At 36.9% G+C, this 13,420-nt stretch overlaps 1 protein-coding gene across 2 annotated transcripts in view; it reads left to right on the top strand.

Moving 5' to 3' along the window:
• EFNA5 (ephrin A5) overlaps positions 1-13,420 on the top strand; it is a 276,222-nt gene that overhangs the window by 204,284 nt on the left and 58,518 nt on the right. The window lies entirely within an intron of this gene.

The raw sequence follows: 13,420 nt of genomic DNA on the forward strand, positions 1-13,420 counted from the left end.
TCATGACTTCTATTTTCAGTTACAAAATACAAATATATTTTTACTTTTAAAAAGACAATATCTGCATTTGCTTTACTTGGTATAAAATCAATTTAAAAGTGACAGAAGTAAAATGCTCATGCTAATTATGAGGGAAATTGTTTGATTTCATTCGTAGTGGAACCCCTTTAAGATTTTAAGGGTGGATTTATGGTGACCCAGCATTCATTCCACTGTGCATGTGCAGAAGTACACACACACACACACACACACACACACAAACACGCACTCAGTTGGCACTTCTGCCTACAGGATGCTGAGAGCTGATTATTCTTCTAATCAAACCTGTCACAATCAGGGGAGAGAATTAGCCAGGTTAGGCCTCTGCTGATTTCACATGTGGCCCTTAGCATCAGATGGCCTTGAGCACTCTTGAATCATATCAACAAGTATGTCGATAATGCCTACTCTGCTCCACCTGCTGCTGTTAGGGTCTGCCTTTCATCTCTGGAATTGCTTCAGTTTGTGAGTTCTTGTTTATTTTAAATTGAGACCACAAGCTATTGAAATTTTCAAAAGTGGAAATTTGGCAGGCAACACTGCTAGTAAAATCACCTAGTCAATAGCTTCAAAATTCATGAAATCAATTACCTATAAGGAGTTTTTTGTTTGTTTGTTTCTGAACCTAAGCATTTATGGAACTCAATTTCTAGACTTTGATTCCCGTGGAAAATACATGTATGTATAGTGCATAAGAAAGAGCCCCACATATAATAGATTCAGCATATTTTAAGCTATATTTAAATCAGGATAACCAAAGACCCATTGGCATTAATACATGTTCTTACTTTTCAAATGACATAAAGTTTGTTCTGAGTAGAAGATTTGTTCATTTTTTGTAGTCTGGTCATTATCTGATTTTACTGGATATTGGAAATTAAAAAAAAACAAAAACAAATAAAGCAATGACTTTCCTCAGCTCTTTCCATATCTACTATGCTCAAATAGCCTTCACATGCTTCTATCTCAACATACTACCAGTTTTAGAACTCAGTCTAGAATGTGACTGTGTTCCAGGGTTTATAGTTAAATATATGCCATATAGTTCAGTAACCAATTTAATAGTATATTATCATTTAGCAATAAAGTGTCTTTAGGAGGAAACCAGAAGATCAAATAGAGATTTATTCAAAACAATATAGGGATTTTTATTCTTTGGTGAGAATACAGCATTCATACCAATTTTTTTTAAAAGAAGAAAAAAGGAAGAATCCAAGTAAGCACCTCTTTCCACTTCTTTGAAGGACTAAGATTTCCACTAACGTATTAATTTTATGTTTTTAAGTTAGGCCTTTGTGTGTATGCATTCTCCCAAGTGTGTGGCCTATGACTTATATTTGGCTAATGGCTTTAATGGAAAGATCAATTAGAAATGACTGTTTAAAGGTTCAACATATAGGAAATAATAATTTTCTTTACATACAGTAACTTTTCTTTCAATATAGTGTTGATCATCAAGTGACAATAGGCTTAAATTCCTATGAGTAAATGTCAGCTTTATAAGTCTGACATTTCTACAGTGGGTTCAGGCTTGGGTAATTTTTTTTTCTGTGATTTTGTTCATTCATTTATTCATCCATTCATTTATCTATTTACCCCCATTTATTCTTTCTTTGTGCATAAATAAATCTACGTTTATAAATCAATGTAAGATTATTTATTCTCTGCCTCTGAAACAATGAAATAGTTGGCAACTCCAAGTGTATTTAAACTTTTTTTTTTCATTTTGCAATATCTAGGGATATCTGTTGGGTCCATTTTTCAGTTTCATAGCAAAAAAAAAACTATTCTAATCTTTGCAGTGTATAACTTGAACCATCTTGCTTTTTTGTTTTTCTTTACACATATGTGTAGACAGCTAATAAAAACCAACATAGCTGATTTATCCAGTTGCTCCATGGGCAATTAAACTGGGAGTATTATCTCAGCAGGAATAAGTGGGCAAATTACACACGTGAAATAAATGGATCTTTGAAGCTTGAGCACATAGGTATTACTGTACAAGAGGCTACATTAAGATTCCTGTAGAGATCAATGGGGGTTTATTGATGAATACCAAGGAATAGTAAAGTGATGTTATAAACTTTTAATAGTCTAATAAACTATATTTAACATTTTCTATCTTGGTAAGACCCTCAGCTTTTATGCTATAGAATAGAGTGTGGTGCTCTAGGATAGTGTGAAGAATGCTCTCTGACCTCCCAAGGGATTAACCTTCAGGGATCAAATGCTAAGGCCAAGCAGCACTCAGTTTCTTGTGCTTATCTAAAGAAAATGAAAAGCCTCTAGATTTATCCATTTTCTTTTAAGGAATGGCACAAATGGTAAAGTGTGGTGACTTTTAAAATATTACTTCATATAAGCATAATGCGTATCCTCACTGGTTTGAGTGGTCTCTGATTGACCTCAGCAATACTATATGTATAATTTTAGAATTCCAAACAACCCAGTGTCTCTTACAAAACAGAGTCCAGTTGATGTGAAATAATGACTACTTTGTTGGAGCATTTAGTAGATGAACCACATATATCCAATGCCCTGGCTTTCACCCTTAGCCCTCTAATTGCTCAGTGTTTCATGCTTTTAACAATTAGAGGCAAAATTTTAGGAGCAAAAGTAGAAAAAATATTTGACTTACTGAGTAACACTTTCAGGCATTAGACTCTCACAAATGTTGTTATGTATGAATTATAACATCAAACACACTTAAAGCCATCAGGCAGAGAAAAAATTTAGTCAACCAAAATACTGTAAAAAGAAGACCAGAGAGGGAAAGTTGCAGAAGGCATTTTATAACTGTAGACTGTGATTTGATTTAAATCTTGGTTCCTGTTAGTAACTTCCTAGAAAACTATCTAGATAGGTTAACAACAACAACAACAACAACAAAAAGCCCTTTTGCTTCTAGAATTCTAAATGAGTCACAGAGCAGGCCCATGGTGTTAGGAAAGCCATTTGATTTCAGTGAATCGAAATGATTACCAATCATCATCATCATCATCAGTTTAGCATATCCCCTCCCCTCTCCCATCATTCTCCACCTTCCTCCTAACGCAGAAGTTGAGGCATGTGAAGTATTTCAAGGCTTTCTTTCATAGTTAATCCGAATTTATTGACAAAAATAACACAGCATTTCAAAGGGTATGATTTGCCTCACCTTTGGGACCTTCAGGTCTGTCTACCACACATAACAGCAAAACATTCATGTCACCGTGCCGTTCCTCAGAGCCAAAAGGAAAAGTTAGAGGAATAAAAGAAATGACCTCCATCTGTTTCACATATTGTCAACGTTTTGGAGATGGACAAAAATCTTAAATTACCCCTGTACTTAAGGCATCTAATTACCTTCCAAAGGATTTGGAAGAGAAAAAGTTTTATTTGTCCAGAGAGGATAATGCAGATTCTTTCTTATCATTTTTAGTAGAAGAGAACAGGTGTAAAATAATTTTGATTGAGTGTACCTTACATATTTATATTCCTTTTTGGAGTTGTTGGAACCTGGAAAGCTCCTCAAGGACTTGAGATATTATGAGATGCTAGGAAACAGGTGAGAATATACTTGAGGGAAATTATTAAATGGTGACTTCACTGATTTTTCTCATCATTATATTTGCTGTTTCCTGTTGTGCTGCTTTGGCCCTCAGTAGAGCTGAGAGCAGGTGGAGGGATAAAACGGTGTGATAAACGGTAACTGCAGATTCTTTTGTAGCTTCTAGTCAGTAGTGATATGTGTATTTTGCAGAACTAGGGACAATTCAGTCACAAAGCCTGTGCTGATAATTCTGTGTGTTCCTTGTGTTAAATAAAAATGGCATCATAGAATCTTTGGGACACCTAGTTTTTCATTTATTTATTTAAAAGGTGAGACACAAAGATTAAGTGGTTTGCCCAAGTTTAAAAGGCAGACAGTATTTAAACCCAGGTTTTTAAACTTCACAGTCACGGTTCCTTCAGCCGCTGCACAATACCCTGTGACATTTGGTGATATGTAAGAACTGTAAAATAATGAACAAATGATGGGGATTATTTTTAACCCTCTCTGATGTTTCTGCCTGGGTATAACCTTTCTCTTGTTCATCTCCTTTTCTTTAATTCTACAAATGCCCACGTTAAGCCCTCTTCATGTCTAGACAATCACGTGAAGAAGGGAAGATTTTGTGGCTAACCTGATTTGTAGCTTTCCACAGTGCTAAGTATGCATTCCATAGGGCCTCTACAAATAGTTACAGAATGGATGCACTACTGGATTGGTTATTGGCAGGTGCCCGGGAATAAGGAGGCCTCAGCTGAAGCCTGTGAGACCTGTGTTTGTTTGCCTGGCCTGTTGCAATAGACTCCTTAATGGTCTTCTTGTTTTAGGCTTTCTCTCCATCCAGTTTGTCTTCTCCAGGGCTAAAAGAAGGATCATGTTGCCATACAAATCCGATCATGTCCTCTACCTTCTCAAAAATCTTCACTGGTTCTTCATTGCCTGTCAAAGTCCTTTTTCAAGTTAAAGTTTTAACACTCCTTTGAGGCCTCATTTTCTCTCTCAGCAAACTCCTTGCTTCAAGCTTCTGAACATGTAACCTAGCCTGGAAGCCCACTCCTCCCCTTCTCCTCAAATGATTCTGTCCATCCTCCAAGATGTGGCTCTTCTGTGAAGTCATCCAGAACTCTTTGAAAGTTTGTTGCTGTTACCTGTTTTCCACAGTATTTGAGATAAATTTCTTTTACAACATGTATCACATTTTATGGCAGGATTTATTTGTGCTATTCCCCTACCCCCAGGGTCCTAGATTGTCAGTTCCTGTAGGGCAGGACTATGTTTTGGTTCATTTTTGTTTCTTAACCTTCAAATACAGTGTCTGAGCCATAGGAAGTGATCGATATACTTGTCTTGAATGAATTAATTAAAGAATGAAGAAAGACAGGATGTAAATATGTGAAAAGCCAATCAAATTAAGAAAGGATAGAAGGTCAATCAAATATCATATTGCTCAAGTGAAGTGTAATTTTCAAGATTAAGTTAAAACAGCTCTTCCTGTAGAGAAATATTTATTCTAATCCAATTGTGAAGATGGTCTGTTAAGCCAACCTCAGTAGAACTGAGAAGGCTCAGTGATGCTCTGTCTCAACCTGAACGTCCATCATTCTGTCCAGTGTCTAGTTTCCCAGGGTTCTTTCTCATCAAAATTTACCCACCGTGTTCAGTAGTCTCTCAGGGCTTTTAATTCTGCTAGGTGACAGGTATTAATGGGTCAGAGAAATGAAAATATATGAATGCAGTAGCTGGCAAGTATGATCTCCCTCCCAAAGAGAATAACACTTCACACATATTTAAAGACTAATGTTCACTTTTGGGAACCTATTTCTGTTTAAAGATGGCCTTTTTGTCCCAGAAATCATACCACATAGGCAATGGTCCACACTTCCTCTGTATATCTACATGTACAACACTTTGAAAAAGTAACTGAACTGTCCTCATGTGTGCACAGGAAAACCTTTGAAAGAATCAGCATCTTCTCCCTATTCTAAAAAACTTCCTATAAAAGTCAATTTTCCTGGGGTTGGGATTGTGGCTCAGTGGTAGAGTGTGCTCACCTAGCCCACATGAGATCCTAGGTTCGATCCTCAGCACCACATAAAAACAAACAAATAAATAAAATAAAGGTATTTTGTCCAACTACAACTAATATATATATTTTTTTAATATATATATATATTTTTTTTAAAGTCAATTTTCCTGGGGCTGGGGTTCTGGTTCAGTGGTAGAGTGCTTGCTTAGCACATGTGATGCATTGTATTCAATCCTCAGCACCACATAAAAATTAAGTAAATTAAATAAAGTAATGTGTCCATCTACAACTAAAAAATAAAAAGTCTGTTTTTCTTATTTCACAAATATTTGTTACAATTATATTCATCCTACTCAAAATATGTCACAATTTAGAAATTTTTGTTTCTAAAGTTCTTTGAGAATCTCAAGATAGTTTTCAAAAGTATTAAAATTTCTTTGCTTTTAGTGGTCAATTTTTTGAGCTATGTGAATAATCTAATTGTATATATTCCTCTCACCTTGTATTAGTATTTATTGAGCACTTACTATTTGTCAAGTGCTTTACTTTTAGTTTTCATCTGTTCATTTATTATTTAACCTTAACAGAAGTCTTAGGAATGAGGCATCATTGTTATTCTGATGTTACAGATGAGAAAACTGAGGTTCAGAGAAGTAACATACATGCCAATATTACACAATTAGTAGTAGCAGAATCCACATTAGAAGGAAGGCAGATGGCTGTCTATCCCCTTCTATGGACCCGTTTTTCTGTGCTGCCCACCACAACCAATAAGATAGTTGTTTCTTCTCAGTTATCAGATAGATGTCTATAAAGTTGAAATATCTTTGATCAACTCTGTTTTCTTGATGACCTCTAGACATTAACAAACTTTGCATACCATATGTGCTAAAAAAGCCAGGTGCCACAAGAAGGATTAAAGATGAAATTTCCTTTCCACTCTGATTTCCACTTTTTATTATTGACACCTCCCAAGTGGTTCAGAGGATGCCTATTAAAGTTCCTGGACATCTTGTGCTATTTGCAACCATCCTTAGAGAGGTCTGGGTGGCTGACCTCCACACCTGCCAGGAGTCCCTCTGCCTCTGTCAGACATCACTGCTCAGAGCAATTTCAGAATGCTCAATAAGCCAAAAAAGCCTCTCTTTTCATGGACTCATGAACATCTTGTGATTTCTCCATTGTAGGATCCCTGCTTCCAGAAATCACCTGGAGGAGGATGAGACCAGATTCATACTGTACTTTCATATTTCCCTTCTTCCTTTTTGGACATGGATAAATTAGTGAAGTTAAAACAAGAAGAAATAGTTATCAGCTCTTCAAAAGAGCATATGTGAGCTCTGCACAAACAAGGTTAAAATATTCTTTGGAGTTTAAAATCACATTTCAAATTTGAACTTTTGTACTCTCTTGTCCTATGATCAACAGTTTTTCTATTACTTATTTAATAAGTTTTTTAATCATTATTCTAAAAGTAAAATTAGATTTCTTTGTTTGAACTCCTAAAGAGAAAGCATTTGGACTAATTAATATTGAAAAATATGTTAGGATATATCTATATCCATATCTATCTACATAGATAGATACTAGATATGTAGATACAGAGTTTATCTATAGGTAGGTAAGTAGTTAGCAGGCAGGTAGGTAGATTCTTAATGAATTGAGAATTATTTGAGACTAGAAGCAAATATATACAAACAATATCTGAAAAATGTTCTTCTCGGGTGAGCTTTGTTTTCTTCCAGTTTTCACAGTAAAAGAAATTTTGCTTCTATGTTTGACTGTCTTACACAAACAGATTTGGAAAAGGAGGGCCATTCCTGTCCTGCATTTAGCAGCTGTGCTTACTGGTTTTATAATCTGTAAACTCAAATTGTGCTTCTATTTTAATTTCAGCATGCCTGAAGCACAGGATTCTTTTCAAATGTTCAGACGTGACTATTTAAAACTGAAAAGAGAAGTTCAATCATTAAGTATTCTCATCTTCTCTCAGATTTTCTTTCTGCTGTGATGAAATGAAATGCTTTCTCGTGTAGACCATAATTTCTACTTATACTGTCTTGCTTATGCAAACTTTTAAATAGGCTATAGATGCAAAAGCGTATAAAAGCTGTACAAATTTTGTCTGGGTTTTGCATTATTGTTAAGTCAGCGAGGATTCTAATGGAGTACAGAGGATGAGACAACAAGAATCCAATCAATAGACACAAAAGGCAAATGAACTTGCATAAATTAGCACTCTAATAGGAAGAGATAAATGTGTGTTCTCTTTCAAGTAATAGACATTATTGAAAGAGGTCTAACAGATAGCACCCTGGTTTATTTTTAGCTTTTTTTTCTGGGGTGCAAAAAATGAGAAAATGCTAGTAAATTGAGCATTGAGGAGACTGCATTGAGCCACTGTCATCAGATCGATGCATCAAATACAGTGTGTAGAACCTAGCATGTTGTGTCCACATGGACGATGGTATCCTCAGTGTTTCTCATAGAAATATGAACACTTGCAAAGATCCCCAGAGGGTTTGTTCTGAGACCAGAGTTTGTCTTGGCGAAACTACTCTCTGATCTTGACATTCAGGCATTTCCAGCATACTCTACATTTATACCATATCCTCTGAGGAAATAGCAGGGAGGATTTTTCAGATGTTAAATGTGTAAGTATCTAGAACCAGGGCAGTCACAGATCATCTGCCACTACAGCATTGCACAGTAGTTTTATTAACTGTCACCAGCTTACTCTTAAGAAATGCTTGGGGAGTGGTTGCAATGTGCTCTGTTCTCCATTACTCCAATTATACTGGGTTATTTGTTGGGGGTAGGGGTACAATAACTCTAGCAAGAATATCACAAGTGCCTGGCACTACAGCCTCTCCCCATAATATATCTAGGGACACCCAAGAATTTTCTCTCTCTCTTTTGCCTATTGCTTCCAACTCTTTGTTTGCTGCTTCTATTTATGGGAAAGGAGCTGGGTACATAAGGAGCTGCCAAATAATCTTCATTGCCTTTGCTAAAAGGCAGAAACCTTAGCCATGGATTTGCCATCTCACTTGGGCAGCCTCCAGCCCAGCACAGCAACCTGATCATTTGTGTTGCTGGTTGATTTAATATAGGGCAATAAGTAGTGCACTAATGGTTTCACGATGGCACTTCTCCAAAGTACTCACCTACAGGCAGAGAGAAACCTGTACCCCAGGAAAAATTTTGGATATCCTCTTTCATGGGATTAGGCAAATACTCTGATTTGAAGTAGACACTTTTAAAGACACATGTAAAATTCAGGGCTTTTTTTAGAACCTGGGGAACTTTTACTCTTTGGGAAATCTCCTAGAAATTCTATCTTAGGGGAAATACCATCTGTATTGTTGGAAGAGAAAGAATTAATTTGTCAGCGTTGTTTTGATCCCAATCCAGGAAGCCAAAAAGAGAAAAAAGGAAAAGGAAAAAAAAAAAAAAAAAAAAAAAACAGTGTCTGCTAAGTATCAGCATTTCGTATCTTTTTCTTCACATATTTTAAAAATAGGTCTTTCCTTAGCTCTTTTCCATTACAGTTAACTGTAATCAGTACTTTATGGTTATATTACATAGCTTTGTTTCATTAAGGCAATGAAAATGGTATTGAACAATAGCAATATGATGCAGGGAAACCGTTTGTAATTCAGTTGGAAATTGCTAATGCAGTAGACAGTCGATAATACCATCCGCTTGACTTTCCTAGGAAAACATGAGCTAAATTCCCTCCACTTTTTTCTCAAATCTTCTTATTGGGTAGGGGTGAGTGGGATACTCTGAAGCACAGTGGAAACCTGGATGCCCTTGAAAAGAGAATTTCCTTATGAATTGAATTTTGAGTGATATCTGTAAGTCCTGGGAAGAGCTACTATTTAAGACTGAAATTCTCGCTGGAGATTTTCAAAAAAAGAGACTAGATAATTAACAGTCTTGAAAGCAAACAGCTGGATGAAATGATGTCTCACAATTTCTTCTGCTATTATGTCTCTCTCTAGTCTAGATACAGAAGTAGGGTTTTCAGTGTAATTATTGTTGAGCATCAAGGGAAAATAAGCAGGCCCTCTCTTTACAGGCTTATGTCATGCATGCTATATGCATTTGTAATTACTGTAGGTTAGGACTAATAAACATGGGTAGTGTCTGGAAATACAAAGGCTAATAACCTGGTGTTTTAAAGAAGTGTTGAGTTAGAATTTTAACTTAGTTGTAACTGTTCAGTGACAACTGAATATTTGAAAGTTGCATGTTAGAGGAATCCATAGATTTGATAGCATACATAAACACTGAGCTATAAATATTGCGCTGAGAATTCTATTTTTAATCAGTTAATGCTCAAAGATGCTGGGTTGCAATTTACCATTAAGAAAAGCAGGAGTGACGTATTGAATTTTGAGTTGTCTTATAAATTTCTCTAGTCATTAGAACCAACACAATTTTCTCATGTGTGATATGAATTTGTAAAAGTCCTAATTGTCAAAGAATAGCAGTATTTCATGTTGCCATATATTTCCAAACATCTCTGACATAGTTAGAGATATTTATTATATCTCAAAGCCACCACCCTCATTTTAAAAATAAACAAAACTAAATTTAATGCTCTACCGGGAAGTTCTATGCATATGTAAGTATATTTCTTCAGCTTTTATGCCAGAAACTCATATTTACACTAAAAGAAAACAAACGAAAAAAGCCACTTTCTATAACTCCTAATTTTCTGTTCACTTCCTTTAGTGTGTTGGAATGATTTGTAACTTAGAATTCAAAACCCTAAGTGGAGGTATATTTTAAGTTACAGATCATGTTCCAATTATATGGTGGCAAACAACTCTAGACGCCTTCATCAACAGAAGAAAAGGTGTTTCTGCAGGTAGAGCACCTTCTTCCCTTCCTGCAGCCTTGGATATCAGTGCATGCTTCAGAGCAAGCTCCATAGCCCCAACAGTGGGTTCTCCTCTTCATCAGCCACGTAGACTGTGTTTTTAGGCTATCCACCTGGCCAGTGAGTGCCACATGTTACTTTCCCCAGTCAGATTTATAAAACCAAAGAAACCAGCACTTCTAGTGACCTTGACTTAGATCTTTAAGTTAATGACTGGATTCTTTAATCCTTGGATGGCTGCTCTTTGGTCTTACCTATTGTGACCTCTTCTCAGTTATAAATATCCAAGTTGGAAAATCTGAGAGTATACCCAGGTGTGTTCCCTGTTTGCCCATGCCTTACTCCCCAGAGATAGGGTTGAAAGGCATGCTTTATATATTTGTGGAATGGACAAAATGTGCAAGTTCCTTTTAGCATACAAAATGTGTTATGACTTTAATTAAATATTTGGCATCCACAAGGTAGGTACCCAGATGTTGAATTAAAACATCAACAAGTGAAATTGCCCTTTTCTGTAAATATATTGAGCAATGAGACACAGCCATGTTTTTCCTCACATTGGATATAGATTTAGCATGGAATCTGTGCTAAATCCCAGACTGATTTAATATCTCCCACAGGTTTCATAAACCCCTTTGTTGTTTTTTGACCCCAGCTCATCAATGCTGAGTTTGTGACCAGTAATAGCTCACGTTCTCTTTTTCTCTCTGAACAGAAAGAACAGTTTGAATAGCAATAAAATGTTAATGTGTACATCATGAAACTTTGGGATCTGGGATTGTACTGCTGAGTGTTGAAGAAAGCCAGTTGTGACCCTGTCTTCTCAAAGCTCACAGTGCTGACTTGTCACCCGGCATGGAGTGCCCATTATCACTCTCTTATTTCATCATGTTTGTGCTTGGCATTAACCATCCCTCTGAAACCTCACGGTCCACACAAGTGGCTCATTCAGATCTTGCAGCAATACCAAAAATTCTGAAAGTTCAAGAGGCAGGTCATGTGCATTTGCTTTGAACTATAGTTCTTTTCAAGGTAGACATTTTGAAAGTAGAGTTTATTAAGACGAAAGCAGAAGGAGAAAAACAACAACCATATTCTCTGTCATTGAGACAGACAAGCATTTAAGTAGGTAGAGATATTATAGCACTTGAGAATCCCCTAAAGTGCTTAGATTTATTTCTAAGAAATAAATGGTGAATCGTTTATTTCTTTCTCCCCCTATGTTTCCTTGGGACAGAGCAATTAGTTTCTTATTTTTTATGATTGCATTATTCTTGCATATATCTTTCTGTGGTCCAGGCTATAAAAGTAAATAGAGGATCCAGCTGTATGAATGAATATCCTTTTAATGAGTGTGGGGAGGAAATAATAATACTAAGTAGTGCAAAACCATTTTTATGTGATGAACTGCAGTTCTCAGCTCCCCAGCTCCCCAGTCTTAAGCCACAGGCCACCAGTAAATGTGTGCATAAAATGGCAGTTTCAAATGTTCTGGTGTTAACAAAGATATCCTGTGGTTTGTTTTGTTCCTAGAACACACTTTCTATGATTTTTTTAAGGGTGGTGGCATATTCTGTTTTAATTTCCAGGGTCAAGGAAGGGTAAAATGGAGTATGTGACTTTTCTCTAACACCCTTCATTCTATCTCTGGGCGAAAGCCTTGCTGAAACAGTGAGATAACACAGTTGCCAGGTGATAATACAATCGTTTTTGCAGTGCCATGAGTTAATTTCAGAGGTGAAACTACCCCTACTTAGGAAAATAATGTGTCTTCTCCCCTTAGACCAGCCATTTGCTCAGAACAGCAAAGGGATAGCGTCTCCCATGGCAGAAACTAGTGAGTGACTTGGCTCTGCTTTTTTTCCCCTTTCCCTCTTTTTTTTCTTCCTTTCTGGCCATTTTCAGTTAGTTGTTTTTCATTGATTTTTTTATATCTATAAAGTCACTGGCAGTATTGTAATTGAACCCCCCACCAACAATACCATTAATTTAATTTTAAACTGCCAATATTAGCCTGCTCAGGCTGCCATAACAAACTACCATAGGCTGGTGGACTTAAATAACAGAAATTTATTTTCTCAAAGTTCTGGAAGCTAAAAGTTACAGATAAGATTTACCAGAAGCTGGTGCCTGGTGAGGGCTCTCCTCCTGGCTTGCAAATGCCCACCTTCTCACTGGGTCCTTGCACAACATGCAGAGAGCAGCTGTCTGGCATCTCTCCTTAAAAGGACACTAATGCTATTGGATCAGGGTTCTTTCCTTATGCCCTCTTTTAAAGACCCTATTTCTAAATATAATCATACAGGGAGTTGGGCTTCAGCATGGGAATTGGAGGGAGGAACACAAACATTCAGTCCTATAGTACTGCATAAATACTAGGAGGAAAAAAATAGAGCATACACTGTGACATGAACTTTGTAGTAAGTTACTCAACTTTTGATCTGATGCTCTGTGTTTCCTGAATGTGTTATGATGGTTACAGAGGAGAGCTTAAGAAGTCCCAGGATAAAACAAAAGGAAGAATGTTATTTACCTGTTTACCTTCCTACCCACTAATAGTGTCATGGAGTATGTAGCAGAGAGATGGAAGGAAAGGTTTCTAGCCTCCATATATGTCAGGGACTCTGGCCTTGTGGAGCTCAAAGACAATGGAGTCATTCTACTCTTTCTCTACAAAGATTGGAATTGCTCTTGGTAGCTTTGCAGTGATGCTGGCTGGTTCCTGAGAAAGTCGGTTTCTTCTCCTGACCTTGACTGGAGGAACAGAGACTGGATGTCTGGAGGGAGGAGTACAGTCTGTATTCCACAGAAAGTCTGCTAATGGGAGCAAACCCCTGGGCATATCCCAGCCTGGTATGGGCCTGACCTGAGCAGAAGGGAGCCTCCGAACCCAAAGATCTCTGGATTGCCAACTCTCGGTTGCTGGGACACA

This window comes from Spermophilus citellus (genome assembly GCF_964194105.1).
Source record: "Spermophilus citellus genome assembly, chromosome: 1".
NCBI classification, from domain to species: Eukaryota; Metazoa; Chordata; class Mammalia; order Rodentia; family Sciuridae; genus Spermophilus; species Spermophilus citellus.